Below are 20,891 nucleotides of genomic sequence, written 5' to 3'. Positions count from 1 at the left end.
AAGAAGCAACTCAAAGTGGACATGTGTAAATCACGTCCTACTCGGCTTCACGTGGGGTAGCAACTCTCCCGGGTTGTGGAAACGAGCCGGCGGTTGCAGAGAACCCAGAAGGGGCCAGGAAGAACTGAACTCTGGTCCAGCTACCAACCAACCCGTGACTCCCTTGCTGCTTCTGGTTTCTCTTCTGCCGAAACGTAGGGGTTAAATGGAAAGGGTTTTTTGTGGGTTCTGCTGCTCCCTGGCTTTGCCTGGGGCCAAGGCGGGGAGGACGTAGCTGGTGCGGGCTACAGGTGCCCCGAGCTTGTTCCGGTCAGAGCCTGCGCTGACTTTTATTTCCATTTATTTTTAAGACCTTGGGCTTCCATGAGACTTACTTGAAGAAAGAGGCCACTGCACCAACACCTCCCCAAAATAATTTTGGAAACGGCTGTCCGCAGAGCTCCCTGACTTCCTCTGGGCTGAACGTTCTACGATTCTACGTCCAGACACATAGGTGTGGCCAGACAATGAAACATCAGGAGAAAAGGCACATCTGATGTGGCCCTAACAGGGTCTGGCGTAATGCCACAGACACCTAATAAACACACCTGATCACGAAACCCTGTGTCCCAGAATCTCAAGTCACTGACGAAAACACGAGCCAAAGAGGTGTCTTCTAAAGAAATACATCCCGTTGGCCTCTTCTTTCGTGGGGGGTAATGGGGCGGGTCTCCTTACCCATGTTGATATACTATAGAAAATAAAAGTCAAATGAGATTATAGAATCAAAACATCTACACTACCTTGCTGATAGTAACTAATTTTAACAGGGATGTTCTTCCTGTATGCTTGTATGACGTAAGAAGGAGCCGCTCTATTCACACACAGGTTGAATCTGGATCATTCATCTGGTGCACACTGACTAACGATATGTCTTTACGCTCATATTTGTTGCACACACTTCACTGACAATCTACACAGAAGTCACGGACACCTTGCCATCAGGGAAGGGGTGAGCACCCTCTGGGATGCTCCCAGTACTGAAATGGGTGTAGGACTCAAGAGGCCATACCTTTCATAGCAACAAAGATGCAATTACTGTAAAATAAAAATGAGAAACAGCTATGCCTCTCAATATAACGAATTCGATTCTATAAAGGTCCTTCACGTTGGAAAATAAAGTCCCCCACCGAAAAGCGTGGCTGGCATATAAAGCCTCTAAGTTAATCACAGTGTGATTGGCCAAGCTGTTGTGTATTTTAAAAACTGAGGATTTAAGAGATTTGCCTTAAGCTGTATGTATAACATGTGGTAAAATTTCAGTCGTATCCACTAAGAGAAGGGAAGTAGAATGTGTAACTGCCAAATTATGAAAGGGAAAAAATGCAGTAAGAACACAAAGAAACCTGCCCTTAAAAAAAGAAAGAAAGGAAATAGTATAAAAATACTTCGGGAGAAAATAAGCCAAAGATATTAAAGATCCTACGAAGTAAATGGATTACACTGGACAGCCAAAAGGAAGAAAAATGATAAAACCACATCATAAAATGGGAGAGATACACGTAAAACCTCATGGAACTGGAAAGACTGTAAATCAAATCACAGAGGAAGGTGATCCAGGAAAATGCTAACGAAAAGAAAACTATTGGAAAAATGAGAACTTAAAGCAAAAAGCAGAACTAGAAAAAAGAAGGTAACTATGTAACAGTAGAAGGTCCAATTCATTATGAGGCTACAGTGATTCTAAATTTGTATACACCAAATAGCTTCAAAATATGAAAAATAAAATTGACACGGTTACTGAAAAAATGGCAAAAATACCATCAGAGGGGAAATTCATTACATATTACTTAATATAATAAACATACAAAATTAGTAAGACCATGGAAGGTATAAAAAGCACTATTAACCTAAATTTAATAAACGTCAATCTCATCACCAACAAACTGAGAATTCACAAACTTCTCAAAACTACATAGAACATTTACAAAACCTGACATCACACACAGTCATAAAAAATGACTCCGCAAATTTCAAATAATGATATCACACGGACCAGGTATTCTGACACTAAGGCATTCAAGACAGACATCGATAAGGAAAAGAGTCCCCACGTCTGAAAACTGTAAAAGACTTATCAGTAACTCATGGGTTTAAAAGAAAGTACAGAACTTTAAAAAAATGTAGGACTAAACAACAATAAGAATATTTTTTAAGAAAACCTAGGAGACACCATTAAAGCAGTATTGAGAGGGATATTCATCATCTTAAATGCTTCTATTAAAAAAGAAGTCTAGGGGCATCTGGATAGTTCAGTCAGTTGAGCATCTGACTCTTGATTTCCACTCGGGTCATGATCCCAGGGTCGTGGGACCAAGAGGCAGCATGTAAGGTTCTACCTTCAGCGTGGAGCCCGCTTAAGATATTCTCTCTCTGACTCTCCCTCTCCCTCTCCCTCTCCCTCTCCCTCTCTCCATCTCTCTCTCTCTGTCTCTCCCCCTCTCCTCCGCTCATGTGCTCTCTCTAAAATAAAAAAAATTTAAAAAAAGAAAGAAAAACAGTCTAAAAATTATAGAACTGTCTGTAGTTTAAGAAGTTAGGTAAGAACTACAGAATAAACACAGACTAGAAAGAAAGACCAGTTATAGGTAAAAACAAAAATAAATAAAACACAAAGTAAAGTTAAAATAAAGACAGGCAACAAAGTCAACAGTATTTTTCTTTGAAAATAGTAATAAAACATATATTCTTTGGCAGGTCGGTCAAGGAAAAAAAAACGACATGGCCCCAACAAACTATATTTGTGATGAAACACAGCCAGCAGAGACTTAAAATTAAATGAATAATGTTATGCTAATTTTAACTTGAAATATAGGGGATGTAAATACACACTAAAACCTTGGTTTGCGAGCATAATTCGTTCTGGAAACATGCTTGTAATCCACAGCACTCGCATATCAAAGGGAATTAACTGCGAGAACCGTCGGCTCAATTGTGATCTCATGGTGTTCGGCATCATGCACTACTCATATTGTAAGACCTCGTTGGTTTATTCATCAAATTAAAAGTTATTAAAAGTATTGCTTGTCTTGCAGAAAAATCACAGAACAAGTTACTCTCAATCCAAGGTTTTACTGTACTCCTAGAAAAATATAATTTAAGAAAATTGGCTCAAAAAGAAAGAGTTCAAATAATTTTATAAGCCTTGAAAAAAACTGAAGTGATAGAAATCCTCCAACAAGAAAAGGACTAGGTTCTTGTTTGCAGCTGAGTACTATCAAAGTTTCAAGAGCAGATAACTCAAATCACATACAAAATCCTGCAAGGAATAGGGACAAAAGGAAAAAAAAAAAAGAAACCTCTTTCTAAATCATACATAAGCAGTTAAAGTAAGGAAAAATATAGGCAAACTCACTTATGAGTAAAGAAAAAAAAATTTAAACAAAGTTAAGACCAAACAGAATCCAGATGTGTATCAGAACTGTATTTAGGGGAGAAAAACCATAAAGTTGAACAAGCTAGATTTATCGTAGGAGTACAAAAGAGTTTGCCGTTGGAATAATTCATGTAACATAACATAGTAGGAGGAAAACAGTGGAAGCCATATGGCCATCTTAATAGATGCAGAACAGCCTTTGATAAAACTCAACATGCATTTATGATTAAAAACATAAAACACAACTCTGCAAAACAGAAACATAAGGGAACTTCCTTAACCTAATAAGGAACATGAAAAAGAAAAAGCGACAGCAATATCATTCTTAATTAAATTAGAATATTCCTTATAAAAATCAGGAACAGGGAAAGGACATCTTCCATTACTTCAACACAACACTGTATTAAAAGCCCAAACTCGGGCACCTGGGTGGCTCAGTCGGTTGAGCGTCTGACTTCAGCTCAGGTCATGATCTCGCAGTTTGTGGGTTCGAGCCCCGTGTCGGATTCTGCTTTGGATTCTGTGAGTGTCTCTCTCTCTCTCTCTCTCTCTCTCTCTCTCTCTCTGCCCCCTCCCCTGCTCATGCTCTCGCTCTCGCTCTCCCTCTCAAAATAAATAAGCACATAAATAAACATTAAAAAATAAAAAACTCAAAATCAGAGATAAGATCCTCGATGGATTCAGAAAACCCATTGTTGGCTCACTATCAATCGATTTAAATAGAACATGGATGGTTTAGCAGAGCTGGTGGCCAGGTCTCTGAATGGAAATCCGAGTAACATCTACACCCTCCCCTCACCTCCATGTCCACGGCCAGAGACCCAGCTCTAGGCTACAGAAGATTCAACTCCAATGCCAGCTCTTAACATCCATGCTTCTGTGATCCTTGGTATAGAGCACATCCTTCTGTCCTGTCTTATAGCAGAGCAAGAATCTTCCTCAGACCATGCACTTTTGATTTATTCTCTATTTTACTGGAAACTTTTTGATTCCTTTAAAAAAAAAAAAGTATTGTGAAATGCTTTCTCCAGGCTAGCACCCCCTTCAAAGATTATGAAATATGATTTTTCCCCATCTTGAAGCAATTTATACACAAAACATCCTGTTTCTTCTTAATCCTCACATTCACTCTCTTACGCATACAGTGGAGAAATCACAGAATGCTCTTTCTTCCGATTTTTCAAAACCTCATATTGCATTTGATTTTCTTGCTGGGGCAGGGTGATAAGGTTACGTTCTTTGGCGTTCACTCCAGCTTTACGCCAACGTTGAACTCAAAATGGACAAGGAGGATCCAGAACAAAATCACACAGTACTGCGTGGTCACCTTGCATGGCCTCACTTCCAGGGACAGATGCCCAAAGCCCACTGGTACCCCTCCTGTCGTTCACCAACCCTGTCCATTCACGGTCTTAACAGTGACGGTCCTAACCTGTGCAAATAATTCATCAGATTTCAATACAGATGGCCCCTCTCATGGCTGGGCGCGGTGACCAACGGGACTCGGGAGATCTTCGGACACCCACAAAGCACCAGTTCAAGATCAATTTTGCATATACGGACATATCCGAGAACAGATGGTATGTCTAAAAATGGAACTCGCTTTTTTGTACTTCTTCCACACGAATGCCAAAAATCACATAATCATAAAATAAAAACTAGCGTTAGTGATCCACCAACAATTTAATCGGTGGATTTCCTCAAAAAAACAAAAAACAAAAAAACAAAAAAACACCTGCTCTGCACAAGAATGAACTATCAAGTCATCTATCAGTCAAGGTCCAATTTCCGGGAAGTACGTCAAAACAGTACACTAAAGCTACAGAAATATCTTAATTGTACTCATTACTTTCTCTTAGAGGCACCTCGTTTAAACCAACACATTCAGGAAGCATTGAAAAAAATATAAATTTTATGGGGTGCCTGGGTGGCTCAGTCGGTTGAGCGTCCGACTTCAGCTCAGGTCATGACCTCAGGCCGCGAGTTCGAGCCTGCCATCGGGCTCTGTGCTGACAACTCAGAGCCTGGAGCCTACTTCAGATTCTGTGTCTCCCTCTCTCTCTACTCCTCCCCGACTCATGCTCTGTCTCTCTCTGTCTCCGAAATAAATAAAAATTTAAAAAAAATTTTTTTTAAAGAAAAAATATAAATTTTAATGTACCTTTCATACAAAATATGTTAGTGCACTGTTTTATTGTAACAGGGCTTCATTGTATGTTTGTCCATATTATTTGTGTATTTAATGTGTTCCAATAACTGAAGAGACAAAGACCATTTTCACTGCCAAACCAATCAGCCCATCAGACTTCCTTCCTATCAGAAAACGTTTCAACTTATTATTCAATTCAAGTAAATGTGTCGATAGACAGACACTTTATACAACACTAGAAATAAATTATGGGACACACTCATAAAATCAATTATTAAAATCAGTACAGTCAGAATGAAAATGAGATTAAGGCAACTGAATTATGTTATCCCTTTTGTAATAAATTATAATGACCCGATACTAATGGTTTCCTCATTGATATTTAATCAAGCTGTGTTAAATGTAGCTGAGATCGTTAAGTCATTTACGCAACTCTAAGGACAGCAGAAGGCATGATGTTTCTTTGGTAACTGTATATGCAAGAGTCTGTGAGCTCTGTTGTTAGGCTTTTAGGAATGACCAAAAAAAGTACTGTATTTTTAAAACCGGGGGTGAGGGGTGGGGGAAGTCCCTTAATTTTGTTAGGTCACATGATCAAATGTTTCTTTTTGACTCTTGGCTGCTTTCAATCTTGCCTTCATATTGGAAGCACAACAGCCCCCAGTGAATCTGTCCAAAGCATTTTTTTTTTTTTTTAAATCCAATCACTACCAGGGCGCCTGGGTGGCTCGGTCAGTGAAGTGTCTGACTCTTGATTTCAGCTCAGGTCATGATCTCCATGATCTCACAGTTCATGAGATCAAGCCCCTGGTCGGGCTCTGCACGGACAGCATGGAATCTGCTTGGCATTCTCTCTCTCTCTCTTTCTCTCTCTCTCTCTCTCTCTCTCTCTCTGCCCCTCCCCCACTCTCAAAAATAAATAAATAAACTTTAAAATAAATACATAAATAAATCTTACCACTACCTTTCATTTTTATGGTTCTCCATCAACCACAGGATAGATTCTACCTCCAAATATTCAGGGCCCAGCACACGTGGCTCCTGGCACCTCTTCCCCTCCTCTCTGCTCCTGTCCTCTCCCGTGGCAGGATAGCTCATGGAGTCTCAGTGGCCAGGGGACCTTCCTGTCCTCGGCAACCCCTCCTCTTCGCCTGGGCTTTGCTCTGTCCTGAGCTCAGGACACTGTTGACATTAGTCACAGAAAAACATGCAAGCAGAATCTCCCCCCTTCCTCCCCTCCCGGCCCCCGCACCTGGCCCTGCTTGGAAGGGATGCTCACAGGATGTCTGCCGATGACCCGTCCAGAGAAACCTGCTGTCCCAGGGCCACGTTCTCTCTCTTCCGACCCCTAGAGCCCACTGCCACCAGAACCCGGCACGGGCAAGTTCACGGTGCTTACAGAGGACGCGCCCAAGGCCCTGCAGAGGCCCACACGGCAGCGAGCACACACAAAAAGTGACCCAAAGCTCTCAAACAAACAAAAAAAGGAACAAAAAATAAATACAAAGCAACTGCCACTACGATGAATGTGGAAAATGTGGTTGTGATGATTTATTCTAACAGAGCCTTCAGCCACAGCATCTCAGAACAGCATCTTTAACTGTTTCCCTTTCTAAAAATATCGCTCGCCTAACCACCTCAGCCACTCTGAAACCCAAGCGAAGCAAAGCAGGGTATTGATATTTTCTATTCTAGTTAGCGTTTTAAACGACCTTTGCCTTAAAGCTTCACTAGCCAAGAGCAGAGGTGACTGAGCGGAGCCTCACAGCTGCAGCCAGCGCTCGGCCAAGGCCGAGTCGGAGTTTTTCTCAGCCAGAGACATCTTTTCTCGCCAGTGACATTCTCCACTTGAAGAAAAAAAACCAAACACCAAAACAGAATTAGCTTTCAGATTTAGCGTCTGCAGTCACAGAAGTGTGAACTGGGGGTGGTTTATGGTCCATGAAGACTGTTTCTCTTTATAAATCCTAAACATTTTAAAAGATCTTTTGCTCGAGATGGAATGTCATTTTCTGGTATTTTGGCCTCTTCCACATGAAATCTTTTGTGACTATGAAGCCGGTTCACAGCTCCTGGAATTTGCTGGAACGTCCTGGGAGGTGGGTGTGGGCAGGGAAAAAGGCCCCGCGCCTCCAGGCCTTACAGTGCATTTTCTCGGGGGAGCCCTCCTGTCTCCCTTACACCTGACACTCTCCAGACCTCTGGGCCAGGAAAGATGTAAGAACCCCAGAATGTTAAAGTTGAGGTTAAAGAAAAGAAAAGGCCAGCAAGCACACAGCCTCCAAGGCATGTGAAGGAGACCAACGATGGCAAATCTCAACGTCCACATTTCCTCCTTGCCGCGGTGAGGAGGGCCCCAGACCCCGCTCCGGCCCAGCCGAGCCCTGCGCTCCTGGCAACACATTCCCAAGACCGCCCGGGGACGGTGTGGGCAACACTGGTTTGTGGTTGGGGGTTCAGCAGGATGCCTCAGGCAGGCTCTCTGGTCAGACAGTGAGAGGCCAGGGCAGGTAACCAGGAGCCTGGCCAGAATGAGGGACTTTAGGTACCTGCAGGGGCCCCATGGTCCCCAGTGCCCTGCCCAGCCCCACCCCACCACTCTCTCAAGCGGTCTCTCAACCACTTCCACCTGCTCCCGAAGGGGACAGTGCTGGCCCTCCTCTAGGCCTCCCCTGCCCAGCGTCTGGCCCCGGCCCCCTCCCTCCCCCTCCCGCACACACTGTCACAACTCAGGCCACCCCTCTCACTTTGCCCCCTCGGCTGGGCCAAACCAGAATTCAGCTCCTGGCCCCCGGGGCGCCTTCAACGCCCCAGCCAGCTGTCTAAAGAAACACACGAGCACACTGATGGGGGAGGGGGAGGGTCTCGAGTCAGGTGCGCGCGTCCTCCTGCTACCACGTGACCACTCTTTCTAGGTGGCTTTTCACTCCTCGCCCGGTCTCCCCAAACTCGCAATCCCCCCTCCGCCCGGGGCACTGTCTCCGCTGGCCACCGGGTTTCCCATTTCACGAACACGATAGAAGCAACCAGAAGAAAACCGCAGGGCCTCCTCCCCCGGGGCCACCTCCCGGGCACCCGCACGTGTGTCCTCAGCCCCTCCCCCGCTCCCCCCACGCCCCACCCCGAACTTGTCCTCGGCCCCTCCCCCACCCCTAACTATCTGCACTCCTCCAGCAAGCGCTGTAGTACAAGATGCGCCTCCCACCTGCTCAAGAAATGAGGTTAGCAAGGTCCTTCCAACATTCCCAGTTTTTCAGTCTCTACTGAACCGCCGCCCACGGCACAAGAGCCAACGCTTCCAACTGAAAGTTGACTCTCTTGGCCTTATTTACCCCGCCGGACACCACCCCCTATTCCGCTCCCTCTGCAGCCGAGCGGCCCAGAGCAGCTGTCAACATCCGTCTCCCGGTCCTCCCCTCGGGCCTTCTCTCCGCAACCACTCCAATGGCGCTTTTGGGCCCACAGCCACCAGACCTCCGTGTTGCTCCCAGAGCCACCAGTGAGTGACCAGCACGGAGCCGACCCCAGAGACTTCTCAGCCCTCCCCTCACCTGCGCCATCAGCTCAGAACCCCCCGCTTCTGAGATGATTCCATGTGGCTTCCAGGATGCCACGCTCTTGGTCTCCCCCTGGTCTCTGGTTGTCCCCCCTTGGTCTCCTTTGCCGTCTCTTCCTCTCCGCTTGCTCCTCCGACAGCTGGACTGTCCCAGGGCCCAGTCCTCAAAACTCTCCTCTCGCTGGGATCTCATCCGATCTTACTCCCCTAAATACCAACCAACCACAGGTCCAAGACTCCCACTACACCCGAGCCGGATCACCGGCCTCCACCATCGGATCTGTACGGACCTGTCCACTCAGCATCTGTCTTACAACCTCTCCACACGCTCAGAACCGAACTTCTGCTCTTTTCGTGACCCACCTTCCTCTACCTGCGGATGTCCCTGTTTCCATGGGTGACAGCTCCGTCTAGTGACCAGCTAAAACCCTCAACACACTTACAGACTTGCCCCTTCCTCTCACACCCCACACCCATTCCACCAGGACATCTTAAGGACCCTGTCTTCAAACTGTATCCAGAATGTGACCACTTTTCGCTCCTTCCACTGCTACCATAGAGCAAAGCCACCATTCTCTCTTGTCTGAACGACTCTAATGGATTTCTCTATTGGCCTCTCAATGGTCGCCTGGTCTACCCACATCTTCCACCCCTACCTCCCATATGGACACAGAGGCCAGAATGAACCTACGAAAATGCAATGCGGATCCTGTCCATCCCCTGCTTAACACCCTGCACTGATTGCCCGTCATAAAACCTAGAATTCCCCAACAGTCTGCGATGCTAGACATGATCAGCTTCCTGTTCAACCTCCCGACCACCCCCCAAACTCACTTGTGACTGCTGGTTTTCCTCCAGCCACCCTGCCTCCTTGGTGACTCTCCAGCACGCCAGTGGGTCTCTGCACCCACTTGTTCTTCTAACTGCAATGCTCTTGTCCCAGACACTAAGTGGTTAGTTAGCACAACTCCTTAAATCCGCGTTCAGGGGCGCCTGGGTGGCGCAGTCGGTTAAGCGTCCGACTTCAGCCAGGTCACGATCTCGCGGTCCGCGAGTTCGAGCCCCGCGTCAGGCTCTGGGCTGATGGCTCAGAGCCTGGAGCCTGTTTCCGATTCTGTGTCTCCCTCTCTCTCTGCCCCTCCCCCGTTCATGCTCTGTCTCTCTCTGTCCCAAAAATAAATAAACGTTGAAAAAAAAAATTTTTAATAAAAAAAAATAAATAAATAAATAAAAAATCCGCGTTCAGATGTCAACTTTCTAATGAGCCCTTCCTGACCAACCCCCTTTCAAACTGCAACCTCCTCCACCCTCCAAAACTTGGTCTACTTTTTCTTCTCTCCACAACATTCGCGCCTTGTAATGAAACATACAATTTCCTTCTTCACACTGGGGGCTGTCTGTGGTCTGTCTGTTCCCGTCCCCACCCCCATCCTCCACTCGCACCCCCACTCAACTAGGAGCTCCCTGAAAGCAGGGGCTTGTGTCTGTTGAGTTCACTGTGTGTCCTGAGTGAGAACAGCACCAGGCACAACCCTTGGTTCTCGATGAGTTAATCAATCGGTGAGACCTTCGATACATCTTCTGAACCGGTTTCCTCGTCTATGAAGCGAGACGAGCAATATGGACCCCACGGGTTCTTACAAGCAGTAAATGAGGGCCCATGTGTAAATCTTCATAAAGTACTAATTACTATAATAGCTTAACATAATATGTTGAGAACCATCCTCAAAATTAACAATTGTACTAGACAATTGTTTCCATGGTGCAGCTTAAGAGGTATGGAGAAATCCACCCAGGCAGGGCTATAGTCTTTCTGGTGGCTGAGGTTCCGCTAAGAAGACATAAATGAAGGTTTTCATTTTTCCAAATTCAAAATTACCTCCGAGAAGTCCTGGGGGAGGAAAGGAACGTCTTCTGGCCAAATCCTGGTGTCCTGCTACGCTCACGTGCACTCAGCCGGCCCCTCCCTTCGTGACCGGCCACCCTCACGGAAACGTGGGAGAAGGTCTCGGGCCCTGGGGTCCCTCCACACGTGGGCACCTGGAGCGGTCCACACTCAGCAGGGTGCTCGGCACCTGGGAAATGTGGGGACAGCACAGGAGCTCAGACAGCAGGCTGCAAGGAGGAGGCAGAAAGGACACCACGCTGACTTCCAGCCTCCCCAGCACCAGCCTCTCAAATCCCCAAGCCCGGAGAGAAGGCTATTGATACGATTACTAGAAACTGTATCAGATCCAACATTTGGTAAGTATCCTGGTTCACTGGAGAGGTCTGTGGTATAAATAATTCCACCAAGGAGTTAACAGATAAATCCACCAACACAAGTAACTCTCAGATAACGAATCGTCCCCGATTCTCTCTTCTGTCCCCTCCTTTTCCGTTCACAGCCATTGGACTTCTCCTAATCGGATTCCTATAGGCAAAGGTTCAGGTCCACTGAAAAGCTTACAAATAAGACAAGACTATGTTGACTGTAATCCCTAAGGCAACCGCTAAGAAAATAATTTTAAAATATGTAAAAAAATAAACAACTGAATTAAAACGGTATTCAAGAAACCATTCAGCATAAAAGAAAGCACACTGGAGGAATAAAAGAATACAAAGGATGTAAGACCCATAGGAAATAAAGAGCAAAATGGTAGGCATAAATTCTACCTTACTGGTAATTATGTAAGATGGTCTAAACACTCCAATCAAAAGGCTGAAACTGGTGGAATGGCTTTTAAAAATGCGCCCTTAAAGAAGAGACACATTTTAGAAGAGCATCAAAAAGAATAAAATAGTTACAAATAAATTTATCAAAAGATATGTAAGGCTTGTACAGTGAAAACTACCAAAACATCATTGTAAGACTTCAAATACCTCAATAAATGGGAAGACATCAGTGCACATAGGCTAGGAAACAGTAAAGACAGCAATCCTCCCCAAACTGATCTTCAGATTCAAATGTAATCCCTATTCAAATCCGTTTCCCATTTTCTTTTCATTTTTTTTTTTCAAAATCGACAGGCTGATCCTAAAATTCCTATACAAATCCAAGAGACTCAAAATAGCCAAAAGAACCTTGAAAAAGAAAAGCAAAGTTGGAGGAGTTGCCCTTCCCGATGTCAAAAAAAAGCTACAGTAATCGAGATAGTGTGGTATTGGCATAAGAACATAGAGATCACTGGATTAAAACTGCCGATTCAGAAATAAACCCATACATTCATGGGTAATTGACTGTTGACAAGAATTCCATGACGTTTTAAAGGGCAAATGACAGTCTTTTCAACAAATGGTGCTGACGTGCAAAAAATGAATCTCGACACAGACCTTATAACTTTCATAAAAAATTAACTCACAATGGGTCAGACGTCAACATAAGAGCTAAAATTACAAAACTCTTAGAAAAAGATCATAGAGGAGTAAATCCTTGTGACCTTTGATTAGGTACCAGTTTCTTAAATATATCACCAAAAGTGCAAACAATAAAATAAACAATAAATGTTAAAATTTCATGTGTCAAAAAACACCATCAATAAAGTAAAAAAAAAAACAAAAAACAAAGAAGGGGAGAAAATACATACAAAACATATGTCTGACAGGGACCCAGTATCTAGATTATACAAAGAACTCATACAACTTAACAGTAAAAAGACAAATAACCCAAATCAAAAATGGGCAAAAATTTGAAAAGACATTTCTCCAAAAAAGCCGTTCAATGTCCAATAAGCACAAAAAAATGTCCAACATTCAATTAATACATATTTTGTATGTTGTATGTATTATATACTGTATTGTTACACAAAGTGAGGTACAAAAGAGAAAATGTTGTTAAGAAAATCATAAGGAAGAGAAAACACATTGACTGTCCTGGACTGTATTTAGCAAAAGAAATCTACATATTAGTGGACCCGGGCAGTTCAAACCCATGTGATCCAAGGGTCAACTATACTTTAAAATGATGAATTTTAACCTCAATGAAACTATCATTTAAAAAGAGGCACACCTGGGTGGCTCAGTTGGTTAAGTGTCTGACTCTTGGTTTTGGCTCAGGTCATGATCTCAAGGTTCTTGAGTTCAAGCCCCGCATCGGGCTCTGTGCTGGCAGCGTGGAGCCTGCTGGGATTCTCTCTCCTCTCCCTGCCCCTTGCCCCCACCTCTCAAAATAAATAAACAAGAAAGAAAGAAAGAAAGAAACGAAGGAAGGAAGGAAGGAAGGAAGGAAGGAAGGAAGGAAGGAAGGAAAGAAAGAAAGAAAGAAAGAAAGAAAGAAAGAAAGAAAGAAAGAAAGAAAGAAAAAGGAAGGAAGGAAGGAAGGAAGGAAGGAAGGAAGGAAGGAAGAAAGAAAGAAAGAAAGAAAGAAAGAAAGAAAGAAAGAAAGAAAGAAAGAAAGAAAGAAAGAAAAAACATCAGGAGCACCTGGCTGGCTCAGTTGGTGGAGCATGTGACTCTTGATCTCAGGGTCATGAGTTCGAGCCCCATATTGGGTGTAGAGATTACTTATATAAACAAACTTTAAAAAACTGGAAAAAGTCTAAAAAGAGTAAGGCAAGATAACTCCTGAATTTCCCAAACTCTCTTTCCTCAAGTACAGTGTCTGCTCAGGAACTCAACACCAGCATCTGAACTTGGCTTAATTTTAGGCCTCTCCGGTCAGGGAGCAAAGCACAAAATCAATTCCGTTTTTCTAGTCACTTCAAAGAGGGGCACAGAGAGCAGGCAACGTTTAAATCCGAGTAGACAGGAGATACATCCCGATGGATAAACCCACAGCTATTCCTTCCTCGCTGCTCTCTCCCATGACAAGCTTTCCCAAATGCATTCTCTTGCGATGTTCACGTCCGAGCGCCTGAGTCCAAAGCCTTCCAAGTTAAGGCTGAGAGTTCGACCTGCCCCCAGCATCACCTGGCCCTTGCACAGAGCAAACCTCTTGACCCGCAGAAAGCTACACCTCCTTGGTCCCGAGGCATCAAGATACGGACTCCAGAAAACGTGATCCCATTGTTTGCAAGTCTACTGTCCACCTTTACTTGGCAATACATTCAGACGCTTCCAACAACGCACAATACGAGACAGTCTTCTACTACCTGCTTCTGCACTTTTCCCAGGTTAGAAGAGCCAGGAAGTAGAATTATAGTCTCCGGCAGGAAAGGAAAAGCTCTCCGCTCAGCTGGTGCGCTGGCAAAGGAGATTTTTCTAGCTGCCTTTTACAAAGATTTATAAAGGGAGGCTGCATGCAGAGCTCTCAACCCGGGGGGGTGCGCTGTGAGCCCACGTGGCTTGTGGGCTGTTCGCAGGTTGCAAACCCCCCCCGACCCCACCTTTCCAGAGCCCCACTGCCAGGGAGCTGCTGGCCCCTGCACTGCCCCGGCACAACACAGGCAGGAATGAAAGAGCTGTAGCATCTCCTGCGGTGGCTTTCCTGTCCGTGCTGAGTAGGACTTGTGGCAGCCTCCAGCCGGGGTTCGATCACCCGGGTATCCAGCTCTCAGCAGTGCTCTGCCTACGAAGCTGCATGGAGAGTGAGTGGCCAGTCCCTATCCTGACATTTCCCCACAAGCCCTGCTATTGTTAGTGCACAGTTCTGCAGGGTACCAGGAACACACATACTGCAGTGTAGCCGAAACACCAATGGTAGCTACTCAGGGATCCACCTTTCCTGCCCTCCTACCATCTGCTGAGATCCCGTGTAGGAGTGATACAAAAATGGATGGAATGTGGGGTGCCTGGCCGGCTCGGTCGGAGGACTGTGCGACTCTTGATCTCAGGGTCATGAATTGGAGCCCCACCCTAGGTGTAGAGATTACGAAAAAGAAAAACAAAACTTAAAAATTGAAATGGATGGGATACGACTTTGCTCTGAAGGAGTTCAGACGTTGTAGGAATCTTTACGTCCATCCATTACCCTTTGAATGCTTAAAAAAAGTTAACTGTGTTAGTGGTTGCCATTTGAAGTGTTCGTTGCTGGAACCAAATATGCTGTACTAAAGTATGGGATGAGGCTTCTCCTTTTGTAAGAATACGCCCCTGTGGTAATTTCAATTTCATTAATTCTCTCCTTTATGTGAACGCGGACGCTATATCGAATTATGAACAAAGGATTCGGTTGTTTGGGATAGCCTGAGAAAGCCAAACTGGTGCAAAAATATGCATTAAAGAGGTTACTCTGCTCATTTATTTCTTTCACCAATTGTATGTCCATCAATACATAAACGGGTCCTGTTAGCACGTATATATAAGATTCTTCTTCGTTAAATTAATTCACCAAAGAACAGCTAGAATCACTAAAAAAAACGGGGCTAGGGATAAGCATTCAAAACCTTTAGAAATTTGATATATACACATATGCATATATACACTTAGGTATTCTACATATACACACATATATACACTCGGATATACATAATGACATTCAGATATTAAATATATATACACTCAGATTTTATGTACGTACACGTATATACATACGCTCAGATATTACATATATACATACACTCAGGTATTATGTATATACACACACACACCTATATACGTACACTCAGGTATCATAATGACATTCATATATATACATTCACATATTGTATTTGTACACATATATACATACACTCAGGTATTACATATATACATATACACACTCAGGTATCATAATGACATTCATATATATACATTCATATATTGTACACATATGTACATACACTCAGATATTACATATATACATATACACACTCAGGTATCATACACACACACACACACACACACACACACATATACACTCAGGTATCATACATAATGACATTCAGATAGTATATGTACATTCAGATATTATACATGTACACATATGTAATACACTCAGATATTACACATACACATATACACACGCGGGTATTATATTCACACACATGCATACAGTCAGATATTACATGTACATACATATAGAGCAGATAAACACCGGGACTGCTGGAGCCTGCTGAGGGAGCACAGTGGTCAGACACAGGGTGGCACGGGGCTGGGATGAGCGTTGTGCCCAGCCCCATGCAGCAGCCCAGGTGCAAGCACACAGTAGCAGACAACTGTGTTTTAGCCAAAGCTGGCTTTTGCCAGGTAACCAGGGAAGGAGGAGAAAGGACCGCTTTCCAGAAAGAAAAGGAGTGTGGCTGTAGGTAAGGGGGCAGCGAACACCAAGAAGGAAGCAGGGCCGCCGCCGGTCACAGCAGGGATGAAGTATTCAGGTGCACGAGGATAGCTACCATGGGGGACGATGGTGATCCGAGCGGGCGCTAGGCGTCCCGGTGTCAGAACCACCAGGTACCACTCTGGGAACAGGCAGCTGCCGTAAGACAGCAGCCAAGATGACCGGAAAGGAGGGCGAGGGAGAAACAGGAACCTACTTTTCTTTATTTCTTTATGGACTTTAAACAGGGTCCTACTTTTAGAATGATCTTCTGTGTAGACAGATACTGCAAATGCAGGAACAGGAAGGCAGACATGGGACTTGTTGGTAAAATCCTCAGTAGGCATGGAGGAGGGCCAGGGGGGGTCAGCATAAGGCTCAAACAAGAGGGGATGGGGATGAGAAAGTCTGATGCTCATGTTTCAAGGGAGCAGGGGATATTTAGGGAGGAAGAGGGGCAGTGGTCTAGAAGCAGCAAGGAGAAGAAAGAGACATGGGCCCCATCCTGATAAATGTGTTCGCTGACCCAGTAGCAGGTGCACATTGGCAAGAACACAGTCACTGCACAAGGGCTGTATTCACAGATGAGAAGACAGGTAAAACCCTAGTCCGTGGCCAGACAGCTGGGCAGGGGCAGCCCTGCCTGCACCCTCTACCACGTGGCATCTTCTATGTGGATACTCTGTGGTCTCCAAACAACTAGAGAAAGACTGGTCTTTCACAACTAGTGTTGGGACACAGGCTGCACGTGAGAAAAAAATGGGCTGTGTCTCCTAACAATGCCTTGAGGTAAAACCACAACTTTACCAGCAAACCTCAAAAGTAAAGAAGTCAGAAAGATCTAACTATAAAAATTGGGTTTCTATATGGTAAAAAAAAATACCATAAGTCAAATAAGAAATAAGTGAAAAACTTGGCATCGTTCCTGTTATATGTAATAAACAATTAACATCTCTAATTGACAAAGGAGAAAAAGGAGAAAAAATAACAATAGAAAACACTGCAATAGAAAAGCTGGAAAAGGATGTGAACCAATAGACAAAGAGAAACAACATGAATAAGTATTTGAAAAGATGCTGGATCTCACTCCTAATTAAAGAAATGGGGTGAAAAGATGCCATCAGAGCAGCAATGATTAAAAATGCAACATTGCTGGATAAAAACTCAATATTGTTGAGTGTGGTGTGAGAGGAACTTCATTTATTTTCTTAGGAGTATGATAATGGGTGCCATTTGTAAAATAAATTAAAAACAGATCCAAATATACAACATGAGTACCTTTGACCCACACATGCCACCGTAAGCATTAATTCTATGGATAGACCAGCAAAAATATTCCCTATGTGTGTAAAAACATATTCTTGGTAGACTTATTTGCAAAAGCAAATACTGGAAATCTACTTAAATACTCATCAGGAGGGACAAGTTGAATAAATTATATTGTGTCATCCATACAAGTAAAGAATGAGCCAGACCTACAGGGGTTGGTATAAAAAGATGTCTACGACATAACAGCAAATAATAGGACACAGTACAATTTTTACAATAATCATATCTGTGAATATACATTTAAGTAAGACACTCACACATAAAGGTTCTAGAAAAATGTAAAAGAAGAAAAAAAACTTGCTGATAATCACTTTAGACTAAAGGGAATTTTACTCTTCATTTTATTCCTTCTAAATTTTTTTTTAATGTTTATTTATTATTGAGAGAGACAGAGACAGAATGCAAGTGGGTTGGGGCAGAGAGAGAGAGGGAGACACAGAATCCAAAGCAGGCTCCAGGCTCCGAGCTGTCGGCACAGAGCCCAACGCGGGGCTCCAACTCACGAGCTGTGAGATCATGACCTGAGCCAAAGTCAGACACTCAACTGACTGAGCCACCCAGGCGCCCCTTCATTTTATTTCTAATTGAACTGTTGCATTTTTTTGTTCTTTGTTGTTTTTTGTTTTTTTTTTTTACTTTCTGCCTTTATAACTCTTATGTTTTTAGAGCCAAAGATTTTTGATGTATTACCCATGAGATAACACACATTGAAGGAAAATAATTAGTTTTCTTTGGCCTCACCAAAGACCATGTTAAGTACAACATGTTGCAAGTCTGAATTAAAATCCCACAGAAAGACCCCACTGCTTTGCATTCTCGGGTCCCTGAAGCAAATTCTTGGTGTGAGGCTTGCTCTGACATCTGTGTGGAGAATAGTCAGTAGAAGCTCAGGCTTCTCCTTGCTGTCTCTGTCTCCTCTGTCCCCCTCTTCGTGGTGAATGCACTTTCAGACTTGGTGTTAAGCAGTCATCAGCACAGGCTCGTGCTCACTTACCTCCAACTCCTTCCACACACAGACACAAAAGGAACCCAAAGGCAATCCCTCTGCTTCTCCCCAGTCTTTCCATTCCCAAGCTGAGAATTTCTTTTAGCTGCTGCCTAACGTGGAAGTTACTGTTCCCCAAATCAACACAGATCTATGCGTTTCGGCCTGTGCAGCCACAATGAGTGGAGGCTTTCGCATGTGCCATCTGTTTGACTTTATTATGAATAGAGGTCTTGTCCAGCTTCAAGAAAGCGATCTCTGTCTACAGGCATTGTCACTAATGGTCGTGCACGCTGGGGGACAGAGAGCCCCACAGGCATCCCTTTAGAGCTGTCCTGCACTGACTTACTCCACCGTTGTCTCCTCTGGGGGAAAATAAAATACATTCTCCAGTAATGGAGACATTTGTGAAATTAGCTATGGAACAAATTCATTGGCTCATTGACTATCAATTAATTAAATGTGTTGTTTTTTTTAATTCTCCTGTTGTGATAGAAGGCATTTGTCTAATTCCACCATCATTCCTGATTCTGAGAAATGACTCATAAAAAGGAATTTGATTCTCAGCTTTAAACCTGCTTGCACAAAGGGCTGACTGATTTACCGGACTGGATACTGAATTAGGAACAAAATAAGAAGCTTGTTATAGTACAGGCGTTACTGCAGGGAAAAAAAAAAAATGGAATGATGACATAAAGCATACACCAACTTTAAAGAACTTAGAAAATACTTCCTTTGACTATGTAGTCTGAAAACAAATAAGGTAGATTTTATGTGCTGATAGGGGGAAAAAATCTCCAGATTAAGTAGAAAAAAGCAATATGCCGTATTTCCCATTTAAAAAGGGAGGTGAGGGGGGCTGGTGTGCAAGTATATGTAAGAAATTGATAGGAGGCTAAAGGCCTAGGGCAGGAGAAAGAAGGGCTTTGCATTGTGAAAGTTCCTGTACTACTGGGTTTTTCAATTTTTAATGTACTATATATTTTTTATTGAAGTGAAATTCACATAACAGAAAATTAACCATACTAAAGTGAACGATTCAGTGCCATTTACTACATTCACAACGCTGTGCAGTCAGCACTTCCATCCGATTCCAAAACATGTCCATCATTCCAAAATAAAACACATTATCCACTAAACAGGTATTCTCCACTCCCCCTCTGCCCAGTTCCTCACAGCCAGCAATCAGCATTGCCTCCATGGTTTTACCTATTCTGGATCTTTCATAAAATTGGGGTAACACAGTCAGTGACCATTTATAGCTGGCTTCTCTTGTAGTTCATTTTTTTTTCAATATTTATTTTTGAGAGAGAGAGAAACGAGTGTGAGTGGGGGCGGGGCAGAGAGAGAAGGAGACACAAAATCTAAAGCAGACTCCGGGCTCCGAGGTGTCAGCACAGAGCCTGATGCGGGGCTGGAACCCATGAACTGCGAGATCATGACCTGAGCCGAAGTGGGACGCTTAACTGACTGAGCCACCCAGGCGCCCCCGTACTTCATTTTAAAAAACTAACATTTAGGGGGAAGCTGGGTGGCTCAGTCGGTTAAGCATCCAACTCTTGGTTTCGGCTTCAGGTCAAGATCTCACAGTTTGTGAGTTTGAGCTCCACATCGGGCTCTGTGCTGACAGCACGGAGCCTGCTTGGGATTTTCTCTCTCTCCCTCTCTCTCTGCCCCTCCCTCACTCTCTTGCTCTCCCTCTCAAAATAAATAAATAAACGTTAAAATAAAATAAAATAAAATGTTCTGACATCTTTTAAAAAAAAAAAACAAAAGAAAAATAAAACCCTAACATAAGTCAAATATTTCCCGGAAATATTTTATCCAAGTCATTCACTGTCACTTTTTTTTTCAGAAATATTTGAAAAGCCTAATATCTGTAAACCCATTATATCACGCCCCAAAGATGACAGAGAAATGAAACGATCCCCGCAAAGATTATCCAGAGAAGCATTTTCTGCTCAGTAGTGCAAAAGTTATCAGTCAACTGGAAACTTTGAACACACAACCTGTGCAGAATATCTTGCAAGGTGTCCTAAGTCGTTTAGAAGAAACAGAATGCTAGATTCAGAGCTGGAAGGGAATAGAGGGTTCATTACCTCTTACTCAGAGGTCAGAAAGTCGCAGCCCAGACCCACAAAACTGGCTGGCTTCACGCTGCAGTGTGTCCTGTGTCCAGCTATGACCTGTCCTCTACCACGGCCAACGCCTTCAAGGGGCCTGTGAGGGCAGAGACGTGAGCGAGACAGAGGAGCACGTGTGGGTATAAAACTTGGAGGGTGGGAGTCTGAAGTTTCAAGTCCA

At 43.9% G+C, this 20,891-nt stretch overlaps 1 protein-coding gene across 5 annotated transcripts in view; it reads right to left on the bottom strand.

Annotated features, from left to right (window-relative positions):
* RNF144A (ring finger protein 144A) overlaps positions 1-20,891 on the bottom strand; it is a 367,507-nt gene that overhangs the window by 328,787 nt on the left and 17,829 nt on the right. The window contains exon 2 of one of the 5 annotated variants that reach the window (XM_086699950.1): positions 11,000-11,195. The exons of 3 other annotated variants lie outside the window; for them this stretch is intronic. The gene's annotated coding sequence lies outside the window, so the exon portion shown is untranslated. Of the gene's footprint in view, positions 1-10,999; positions 11,196-20,891 lie in introns of those variants that run through there. One more of the 5 variants, XM_086699956.1, reaches the window with a different exon arrangement.

This window comes from Puma concolor, chromosome A3 (assembly GCF_028749965.1).
Source record: "Puma concolor isolate L17-30 chromosome A3, mPumCon1.1.hap2, whole genome shotgun sequence".
Lineage (NCBI taxonomy): Eukaryota > Metazoa > Chordata > Mammalia > Carnivora > Felidae > Puma > Puma concolor.
The sequence above is the reverse complement of the archived record's forward strand: the minus strand, read 5'-3'. Positions and strand labels throughout refer to the sequence as shown.